Source organism: Salmo salar, chromosome 12, assembly GCF_965601325.2.
Source record: "Salmo salar chromosome 12, fSalSal1, whole genome shotgun sequence".
Taxonomy (NCBI): Eukaryota; Metazoa; Chordata; class Actinopteri; order Salmoniformes; family Salmonidae; genus Salmo; species Salmo salar.
In genome coordinates, this window is record NC_138302.1 from 40,287,648 (window position 1) to 40,299,429 (window position 11,782).

Here is an 11,782-nt window from a genome sequence, read left to right on the forward strand (position 1 = left end):
AAGCATGCACACCATGAACGCATTAACAATCTGACCTTAATGGAAACATGTACTCTTTATCTCTACCCGGTACAACCAGAAGAGGACTAGCCACCACTTAGAGCCTGCTTCCTCTTTGGTTCCTTCTTTCTAGGGTGGTCACTTAGTATCTGCTTCTGCATTGCATGCTCCTTGGTGTTTTAGGCTGGGTATCTGTAAAGCACTTTGACAATTGCTGATGTAAAAAGGGCTATATAAAACCCATTTGATTGATTCAAGGGGCAATCAGCAGTTGCAACATTTTTGGATTTATAAATTAATGATATGTACCCATTTGATTTTTGAAGAATAGAATTTATAAGAATATCATAATTCAAACCAATGATGATGTTCTTTTCTACACAGAAGACCATACACAATTATTTCCTGATGATTTTCCTTGATGTTTTCCTGAACTTTCCAATAACTATCTGAAGCATTTCAGTTACTTTAAACCATACTTCCAACTGAAATATTGTCAAAAATATTGTCAGACTGATTTGTAATAGACTGCCATAGCCTCAAACAAAAAAGTTAATATTGGCTGTTGATTACATTATTTTTTTCACATGGTGGGGTCATGATAAAGTTCGTATATCAACGTGAGGTTGTGTGCCAAAAACGTTTGGGAACCCCTGTTCTAGCAGTTCGTGACAAGCAGCGCCAAATACCATTACAAGCTAGTAGAGATTACCTCCACACTGTCATGCCTGGATAGAATAAAGCTTATATCAAATTGACGTCAGAAGTGGAAATGTTTGTATTTTAGCTAACCCAAAACCTTTTTCCTAATCGTAACCTAATTCTCCTAACCTTATAATTATCCTAACCTGCTGTGTAAATTCTCCTAATCTTGCCTGACGACTCGCCCTGAATTTATTTCCGCTGCTCTATCGATCGCTACATACTGTACAGTACATTCGTTCAGAATCTGCCATCCTAGAAGTATTTTGCGTGACTTCAAACTGACAAACACAAATTCATAAGCGTTTGGATTGTCTCTAACAAACTGTCTCTGGCCCAACCCATCGGTTTAAAGGACCAATTAGAACGGTCAAAATGTATTCACATTCTAGAAATCGTAGGGGAGGGAGGCAAATCCAGTATCCTCATGGAGAGCGATGTGGAGTCAATTCTGGTCAAGTCTGACAAACTGTATAGTATCTAGTCAAAACCCCACAACCCAGATAACCCCTGATCGAAAAGTGAATTATACAGTCTTTTGAGCAATGTTATTTTTACAAGTTTTAAGTTTTTGTTTTACGACATCAAGTGTTTATCAGCAGCACAGTGTTCCAAGTTATGTTTGTCAAATTCCGTGTGGAGGCTGAGTTGGTTGATTCTGAGAACCAAGCGACGGTGATTCTTCGATCCCAAGGAACGGTGAGTTACTAACACCCATTCGACTCGATAGGCATGTGCAAGCTGCACTGCATACTGCTTCATCCTTCATCCATTCATCCTTTCCATCTGGAGCACGCTTCTTCATCGGGTTGGAACCAAAATTATTTTCTAATCGTTTCGTTCTGAACAGAACTACAGTACCAGTCAAAAGTTTGGACACACCTACTTATTTAAGGGTTTTTCTTTATTTTTACTATTTTCTACATTGTTGAATAATAGTGAAGACATCAAAACTATGAAATAACACATGGAATCATGTAGTAACCCAAAAAGTGTTAAACAAATCAAAATATATATTATATTTGAGATTCGTCAAAGTAGCCATCCTTTGCCTTGATGACAGCTTTGCACACTCTTGGCATCCTCTCAACCAGTTTCATGTGGTAGTCACCTGGAATGCATTTCAATTAAGGTGTGCCTTGTTAAAAGTTCCTTTGTGGAATTTCTTTCCTTCTTAATGCGTTTAAGCCAATCAGTTGTGTTGTGACAAGGTAGGGGTTGTATACAGAAGATAGCCCTATTTGGTAAAAGACCAAGTCCATATTGTGGCAAGAACAGCTCAAATAAGCAAAGAGAAAAGGCAGTCCATCATTAAGACATGAAGGTCGGTCAATCCGAAGGAATTTCAAGAGCTTTGAACATTTCTTCAAGTGCAGTTGCAAAAACCATCAAGCGCTATGATGAAACTAGCTCTCATGAGGACCACCACAGGAAAGGAAGACCCAGAGACATCTGCTTAAGAGGATAAATTCATTAGAGTTACAGTACCAGCCTCAGATTGCAGCCCAAATAAATGTTTCACAGAGTTAAAGTAACAGGCACATCTCAACATCAACTGTTCAGAGGAGACTGCGTGAATCAGGCCTTCATGGTCTAATTGCTGCAAAGAAACTACTACTAAAGGACACAAATAAGAAGAAGAGACTTGTTTGGGCCAAGAAACATGAGCAATGGACATAAGACCGGTGACAATCTGTCCAAATTTGAGATTTTTGGTTCCAACCGCCGTGTCTTTGTCAGATGCAGAGTTGGTGAACGGATGATCTCTGCATGTGTTGTTCCCACCGTGAAGCATGGAGGAGGAGGTGTGATGGTGTTGGGGTGCTTGGTTAGTGACACTGTCTGTGATGTATTTAGAGTTTAAGGCAGACTTAACCAACATGGCTACCACAGCACTCTCAAATGGATGAGAGAGCTTCCTACTGCCTGAGCTATGTTGTTGATGTAAATTGAGAAGAGTGTGGGGCCTAGGATCGAGCCTTGGGGCACTCCCTTGGTGACAGGCAGTGGCTGAGACAGCAGATTTTCTGACTTTATACACTGCACTCCTTGAGAGAGGTAGTTGGCAAACCAGGCCAAAGCCCATTAGAGACACCAATACTCCTTAGCCGGCCCACAAGAATGGAATGGTCTATCGTACCCAAGTCAATAAAAATAACAGCAAAACATTGCTTAGAATCAAGGGCAATGGTGACATTATTGAGGACCTTTAAAGTTGCAGTGACATGTCCATAACCTGAGCGGAAACCAGATTTCATATCAGAGAGAATACTATAGACATCAAGAAAGCCAGTCAGTTGATTATTGACAAGTTTTTCCAATACTTTTGATAAACAGGGCAAAATATAAATAGGCCTATAACAGTTAGGATCAGCTTGATCTCCTCCTTTAAATAAAGGATGAACTGTGGCTGCCTTCCAAGCAGTGGGAACCTCCCCAGAAAAGAGAAACTGAGATAGGCTTGACAATGATAGGGGCAACAACCTTAAAGAAGAAAGGGTCTAAACCATCTGACCCAGATGTTTTTTGGGGGTTAGGTTTCAGGAGCTCCTTTAGCACCTCGGACTCAGTGACTGCCTACAGGGAGAAACTTTGTAGCAGTGCAGGGGAAAAAGAGGGAGAAGCATTGAGGATAGTCTCATTAGAAGGGGTGGGAGATGAGGAAATGTTGGATGGGCAAGGAGGTATGGCTGAATCAAATAGGAATCCTGACTTAATGAAGTGGTGATTAAAGAGCTCAGCCATGTGCTTCTTGTCAGTAACAACAACATCAACATTAAGGGACATGGGCAGCTGTGAGAAGGAGGGTTTATTCTCCAGGTCTTTAACCGTTTTCCAGAACTTCTTGGAGTTAGACCCACAGAGAGAGAACTGCTCCTTAAAGTAACTAACTTTGGCCTTCCGGATAGCTTGAGTGCACTTATTTCTTATTTGCCTGAACGAGAGCCAGTCAGCCTGAGTATGCGTGTGCCGAGCCTTTCGCCAAATGCAATTCTTGAGGTGGAGTAACTCTGCAAGATCATGGTCGAACCAGGGGCTGAACCTGTTTTTAATTCTCATTTTCTTAATGGGGGCGTGTTCGTTAACAATACCACTGAAAATATCAAAACAGAAGGTCCAAGCTTCTTCGACAGAGGGGATCAGGCTGATTCTATACTAATTTACAGAGGCCAGTTCATGAAGGACGGCTTGCTCATTAAAGTTTTTTAGCAAGCGTCTATGACAAATCAGGACAGGTCGTTTCACTGAGCAGCAATTACGAACACAGGCTGTAAAACAGTGATCACTAAGGTCATTACAGAAAGCACCAGACTGATACCTGTCAGGATTATTTGTGAGGATAACCTTTTCTGGGTGTTTGGAGTCATACCTTGTGGGATTGGTAATAATCTGAGAAAGATTTAGGGAGTCCCATTACTTTAGGACTTGGTCAGGTGGTTAAAGCATGTCCCAGATTAGGCCAACTAGCAGGACAAATTCACTTAGTGCAAGGGGCCAGGAGAGAGCTTATGGCAGGTAGGGTACAGGCTGGTGCTGATGGAGGACGATAGCACCCAGCAACAGTCAACAAAGAGCTATTTGAAAGTTTAATGCTTAAAACCAGCAAATCAAATTGTTTGGGGACAGACTTGAAGACAACCGAGCACTGTAGGTGAATTTTGGTAAATATTGCCACTCCCCCACCTTTGGAAGATCTGTCTTGCCGAACAAGGTTATAGCCAGAAAGGTTAACATCAGTATTCAACACACTTCCTTATCCACGTCTCAGTAATTTTTGACAACTTATTTTACCTTTATTTAACCAGGAAAAGCCCATTGAGACCTAGTCTCTTTTTTAAGGGAGACCTGGCCAAGAAGGCAGCAACTATCAGTACATTACAGAATTAAAACATACAACAATATAATACATGATCCAGCCAAAAAAAGCATTTACTCTCCTCTGTAACAGAGTCTCCCATCAATATTTTAAATTCATTCAGTGGCACTAACATGTCTAGATGAAGCATGGATTGTAGATTATTCCATGCATCTGGTGCACAAGAAGAGAAGGCAGTCTTGCCTAATACTGTGAATGTCCTGGGGACTTTAATAAGTAGCAACCACCTAGCAGACGATAGCTCCTTCACCACTGCTGGTGGTGAAGGAGACCAGACTACAGAGGTAAAGAGGGCATTTACCCAAAAGGGCTTTGTAGATGAACACATATAAATGTATCTTTCTACACATATAAAGTGAGGTGGGTGGGTGAGTTGGTATTTGTAAAAAAGAGCAAGGATGCATGAAAAACAGAGTCCAGTCTCTGTAAGACGGAGGCTGCATATGCATATACAACAAGTCACCATAATAAATTACAGAGAGAAAAGTGGCCTGAACAAGCTTCTTTCTAGCCATAAGCGGGAAGCAAGCCTTATTACAAAAATAAAAACCCAATTTCAATTTAAGCTTTGTCACAAGATTATCCACATGAACTTTAAAGGACAACTTGTCATCCAATCAAATACCTAGGTATTTGTAGGATGACACTTTTTCAATGGATAAGCCAACAGATGTGACAATGCTAACATTCTCTGGCAGAGTTCTAGCTCTGGTAAAGATCATGAATTTAGTGTTTTGGATATTCAAGACCAGTTTGAGACCATAAAGGGAGGCCTGCAGTGACTGAAAAGCAGTCTGGAGCTCTTCAACAGCCTGAACCAGAGAAGGAGCACATGACTATATAACTGCATCATCTACATATAGATGTAACTTTGCTGGTTGAATCCCATTTACAAAATCATTTGAGAATTGAGAACACAGGGCTAAAATTGAACCATGTGTTTCGTTCCACATATTTATTTAGACTGTGAAACTTAATGCAATACAAAATAAACTGAAGGACAAAACAACAAACTGTGATGCAGAGGATAAACAAACACTACTCACAAAATATAATCACCCACAAAAACAGGTGGAACAAACATCAGCTTAAATATGACCTCCAATTAGAGACAACGACGACCAGCTGCCTCTAATTGGAGATCATACCAAACAAAACCAACATAGAAATACAAAACTAGAAACTGAACATAGAAATACAAAACATAGACAAACACCCCCTGTCATGCCCTGACCTACTCTACCATAGAAAATAACAACATACTATGGTCAGGACGTGACACTAGACTTATGATTGTCAGTATATACACATTGTGTTCTGTCAGAAAGATAGTTCCTAAACCAATTTCCTGCCCCTTCACTGAGACCAATGTTTCTGAGTCTAGCTAGTAACAATTCATGGTCAACTGAATCAAAGGCCTTTGATAAATCCACAAACAGAGCAGCACAATGTTGCTTTTTATCAAGTCCATTAATGATGTCGATTGCCACTGCCAAAGCTGCAGTTGAAGTGCTGTGCCCCGATCTAAAGCCAGACTGCTTCAGTGTCTTTAGATATTTTTGTCAGATGTTACTATGGAATAGTGAAGTATAATTACAAGCATTTCATAAGTGTCAAAGGCTTTTATTGACAATTACATGAAGTTGATGCAAAGACTAAATATTTGCAGTGTTGACCCTTCTTTTTCAAGACCTCTGCAATCCGCTTTGGCATGCTGTCAATTAACTTCTGGGCCACATCCTGACTGATGGCAGCCCATTCTTGCATAATCAATGCTTGGAGTTTGTCAGAATTTGTGGGTTTTTGTTTGTCTACCCGCCTCTTGAGGATTGACCACAAGTTCTCAATGGGATTAAGGTCTGGGGAGTTTCCTGGCCATGGACCCAAAATATCAATGTTTTGTTCCCCGAGCCACTTAGTTATCACTTTTGCTTTATGTCAAGGTGCTCCATCATGCTGGAAAAGGCATTGTTCGTCACCAAACTGTTCCTGGATGGTTGGGAGAAGTTGCTCTCAGAGGATGTGTTGGTACCATTCTTTATTCATGGCTGTGTTCTTAGGCAAAATTTTATTTAGCCCACTCCCTTGGCTGACAAGCGACCCCACACATGAATGGCCTCAGGATGCTTTACTGTTGGCATGACACAGGACTGATGGTTGCGCTCACCTTGTCTTCTCCGGACAAGCTTTTTTCCGGATGCCCCAAACAATCGGAAAGGGGATTCATCAGAGAAAATGACTTTACCCCAGTCCTTAGCAGTCCAATCCCTGTACCTTTTGCAGACTATCAGTCTGTCCCTGATGTTTTTCCTGGAGAGAAGTGGCTTCTTTGCTGCCCTTCTTGACACCAGGCCATCCTCCAAAATTCTTCGCCTCACTCTGCGTGCAGATGCACTCACACCTGCCTGCTGCCATTCCTGAGCAAGCTCTGTACTGGTGGTGCCCCGATCCCGCAGCTGAATCAACTTTAGGAGACGGTCCTTGCGCTTGCTGGACTTTCTTGGGTGCCCTGAAGCCTTCTTCACAACAATTGAACTGCTCTCCTTGAAGTTCTTGATGATCCGATAAATGGTTGATTTAGGTGCAATCTTTCTGGCAGCAATATCCTTGCCTGTGAAGCTGTTTTTGTGCAAAGCAATGATGACGGCACGTGTTTTCTTGCAGGTAACCATGGTTGACAGAGGAAGAACAATGATTCCAAGCACCACCCTCCTTTTGAAGCTTCCAGTCTGTTATTCGAACTCAATCAGCATGACAGAGTGATCTCCAGCCTTGTCCTCGTCAACACTCACACCTGTGTTAACGAGAGAATCACTGACATGATGTCAGCTGGTCCTTTTGTGGCAGGGCTGAAATGCAGTGTAAATGTTTTTTTTAGGGGATTCAGTTCATTTGCATGGCAAAGAGGGACTTTGCAATTAATTGCAATTCATCTGATCACTCTTCATAACATTCTGGAGTATATGTAAATTGCCATCATACAAACTGAGGCAGCAGACTTTGTGAAAATTAATATTTGTGTCATTCTCAAAACTTTTGGCCACGACTGTAGAAGCACGGTGGATAGGAAAAACTCCCTAGAAAAGCCAGGACCTAGGAAGAAACCTAGACAGGATCCAGGCTCTGAGGGGTGGCCAGTCCTCTTCTGGCTGTGCTGGGTGGAGATTATAACAGTACATGGCCAAGTACTGCATGAGTAGGGTACCTAGTTGTTCCACCTTTTGGCAGCCGAACATTCTAGGCAAAGCATGTGTGTCCGGACTGGTAACCAGAGTCTGATAATGGTCGAGTTACTTTTGCGGTGCCCCGGTGCACTATTATTGCCTTACATCGTTTGTCAACTACTGCTTTTCACTGCCTTTAGATGACGTCCCTCCCCGTTTCGTTCCATTTGCGCTCTTTGCTTCCATTTGACACTAGGTCCAACCAGCCCTACAAACGAAGACCACGTGTATGGCGTTGTGTGGGTGAGTGGTTTGCTAGTGTCAACAATGTGAACATAGTGCCCCATGGTGGTGGTGGGGTTATGGTATGGGCAGGCATAAGCTACTGACAGCGAACACAATTGCATTTCATCGATGACAATTTGAATGTAAAGAAATATCGTGGCAGGATCCCGATCCCATTGTTGTGCCATTCATCTGCCATCATCACCTCATGTTTCAACATGATAATGCACGGCTCCATGTTGCAAGGATCTGTACACAATTCCTGGAAGCTTAAAATGTCCGACATTCTCGCCAGACATGTCACCCATTGAGCATGTTTGGGATGCTCTGGATCGACGTGTACAATAGCGTGTTCCAGCCAATATCCAACAACTTCGCACAGCCATTGAAGGCTTGTGAGGAGTGGGACAGAATTCCACAGGCCACAATCAACAGCCTAAACAAATCTATGCGAAGGAGATGTGTCGAGCTGTATGAGGCAAATGGTGGTCACACCAGATACTGACTGGTTTTCTGATCCACGTCCCTAACTTTTTTAAAGCTATCTGTGACCAATAGATGCATATCTGTATTCCCAGTCATGTGAAATCCATAGATTAGGGCCTAATGAATTTATATAAATTGACTGATTTCCATATGTGAACAGTAACTCAGTAAAATATTTTAAATTGTTTCTTGTTGCATTTATACTTTTGTTCAGTATAATAAAAGAAAGGTGGAAACAACATAATTACTAAGATACTTGGAGCAGGATTTCATTTGAAACCTCTTCAATTTGTCCCTGAATTATTTATGCAGGAAATTAAAGTGAATAGTGCAGTACTGAAGGGACAATCTTGGAAATGTCCTGCTGTTCAATTATTTAACTATATAGCTCCAACTGTTTAGAACTATCAAGTCAATGTTATATAATTTGTCAGTATTCTCAAGATGTTATAAAAAAAATTAAAAAAACATTTTTACACCAACATTTTAGTTAGGGCAAGCACACAGAAAAAGTTTATTTGATTTTGCGCTTCACTTGGACGTTAGCACACCTAAAGACCTTTCTCAGACAAGTGTAGGTCAGGAAGTTATTTCAGGTATTTCTAAACCTATTCTTCAAAAAACTACATTGAAATAGATGCAGAGAGCATTTCATTTAGGCATTACAATATTTTCTCTAGAGTCTAACCATATGGAATGCACCCAAAATAAAGTATGGCCGCAAGGCCACCTATTCAGTTGGCCATGACAAGTATTTCAGTGATTGGACACAGACTGCACACCTTTACCTTTGACCTTAGATGAGCTGCCACCATGGCCCTCTGTGCAGAGGAGATGGCGGAAACTGATGTTTTATTTGAAACCGACGGTGCTTCAGGTGAAGATGAGAGCACAGAGTGAAAATAAGTGGGGTGCAGTTGTGAAAAAGAAAGGAAACAAGAGAAGTGAAGGTGTGGTGAAATCCAAGCCTAGTCTAGACACATTTTTGGATTGTGTCTGCGGAGCAGAAGAAGTGTGCTGTGTATCTCAAAAAGATATCGTAGTGGAATGTTTAGTGTATGGATTTTCCAAGCAGGGCACACATCAAGAGGGTTATCTCTGGGGTGGGGCATGAAGTAAATGCAGATTGTATAACTGAAGACCTTGATGGAGTGCTTGGTGCACATCAACTGACCCATATGGCGGATGGAGTAAAGACATTTGCTTCATCAAACTATTGTTCTTTGATGAAGAGTCTCCTTTCTCATGTAAAGTTAGGATTCTTGAGATACCCTGTAAGAGCTTTTGTGCACAAGCCCCTTCAGTGTCATAACTGAAAAATATATGGTAATGTGTCAAGTGTATGCAGATGGGAAGAGGATCGTATGCCAGCTGAGTTGAAATGCTGCAATTGTGGTGACGAACATACGCCCAAAGGAGACAAAGGTGGTAAGAGTAAGAGCTGTCAAGAGGGTCTCCTATTTGGACGCGATGAGAAGAGGGAAGGAACGAGTGGTGGTGAGGAAACAATGGTAGTAGAGACACCACCACCAGTGAAGGTTTCACACCAACTAAGGGATCATGATACATTGAATGTTAAAAAGGTGGGCTTTGAGTCATTTATTGCAATAGTCATCAACTGTAAACCACAGGAAAAAGTCAGAGAAATTGGATTGGGCTGTGACTGAATGAGGGGGATGGGTTTTGCTTGTTGATGCGTCTGTCTATTTTCGTATTTTGTATGATATCGTTTTCCCCCTTTTTCCGCAATATATACTGCTCAAAAAATAAAGGGAACACTTAAACAACACAATGTAACTCCAAGTCAATCACACTTCTGTGAAATCAAACTGTCCACTTAGGAAGCAACACTGATTGACAATAAATTTCACATGCTGTTGTGCAAATGGAATAGACAACAGGTGGAAATTATAGGCAATTAGCAAGACACCTCCAATAAAGGAGTGGTTCTGCAGGTGGGGACCACAGACCACTTCTCAGTTCCTATGCTTCCTGGTTGATGTTTTGGTCACTTTTGAATGCTGGCGGTGCTTTCACTCTAGTGCTAGCATGAGACGGAGTCTACAACCCACACAAGTGGCTCATGTAGTGCAGCTCATCCAGGATGGCACATCAATGCGAGCTGTGGCAAGAAGGTTTGCTGTGTCTGTCAGCGTAGTGTGGGAGGCGCTACCAGGAGACAGGCCAGTACATCAGGAGACGTGGAGGAGGCCGTAGGAGGGCAACAACCCAGCAGCAGGACCGCTACCTCCGCCTTTGTGCAAGGAGGAGCACTGCCAGAGCCCTGCAAAATGACCTCCAGCAGGCCACAAATGTGCATGCGTCTGCTCAAACGGTCAGAAACAGACTCCATGAGGGTGGTATGAGGGCCCGACGTCCACAGGTGGGGGTTGTGCTTACAGCCCAACACCATGCAGGACGTTTGGTATTTGCCAGAGAACACCAAGATTGGCAAATTCGCCACTGGCGCCCTGTGCTCTTCACAGATGAAAGCAGGTTCACACTGAGCACGTGACAGACGTGACAGAGTCTGGAGACGCCGTGGAGAACGTTCTGCTGCCTGCAACATCCCCCAGCATGACCGGTTTGGCGGTGGGTCAGTCATGGTGTGGGGTGGCATTTCTTTGGGGGGCCGCACAGCCCTCCATGTGCTCGCCAGAGGTAGCCTGACTGCCATTAGGTACCGAGATGAGATCCTCAGACCCCTTGTGAGACCATATGCTGGTGCGGTTGGCCCTGGGTTCCTCCTAATGCAAGACAATGCTAGACCTCATGTGGCTGGAGTGTGTCAGCAGTTCCTGCAAAAGGAAGGCATTGATGCTATGGACTGGCCCGCCCGTTCCCCAGACCTGAATCCAATTGAGCACATCTGGGACATCATGTCTCGCTCCATCCACCAACGCCACGTTGCACCACAGACTGTCCAGGAGTTGGCGGATGCTTTAGTCCAGGTCTGGGAGGAGATCCCTCAGGAGACCATCCGCCACCTCATCAGGAGCATGCCCAGGCGTTGTAAGGAGGTCATACAGGCACGTGGAGGCCACACACACTAGTGAGCCTCATTTTGACTTGTTTTAAGGACATTAGATCAAAGTTGGATCAGCCTGTAGTGTGGTTTTCCACTTTAATTTTGAGTGTGACTCCAAATCCAGACCTCCATGGGTTGATAAATTGGATTTCCATTGATTATTTTTGTGTGATTTTGTTGTCAGCACATTCAACTATGTAAAGATAAAAGTATTTAATAAGATTATTTCATTCATTCAGA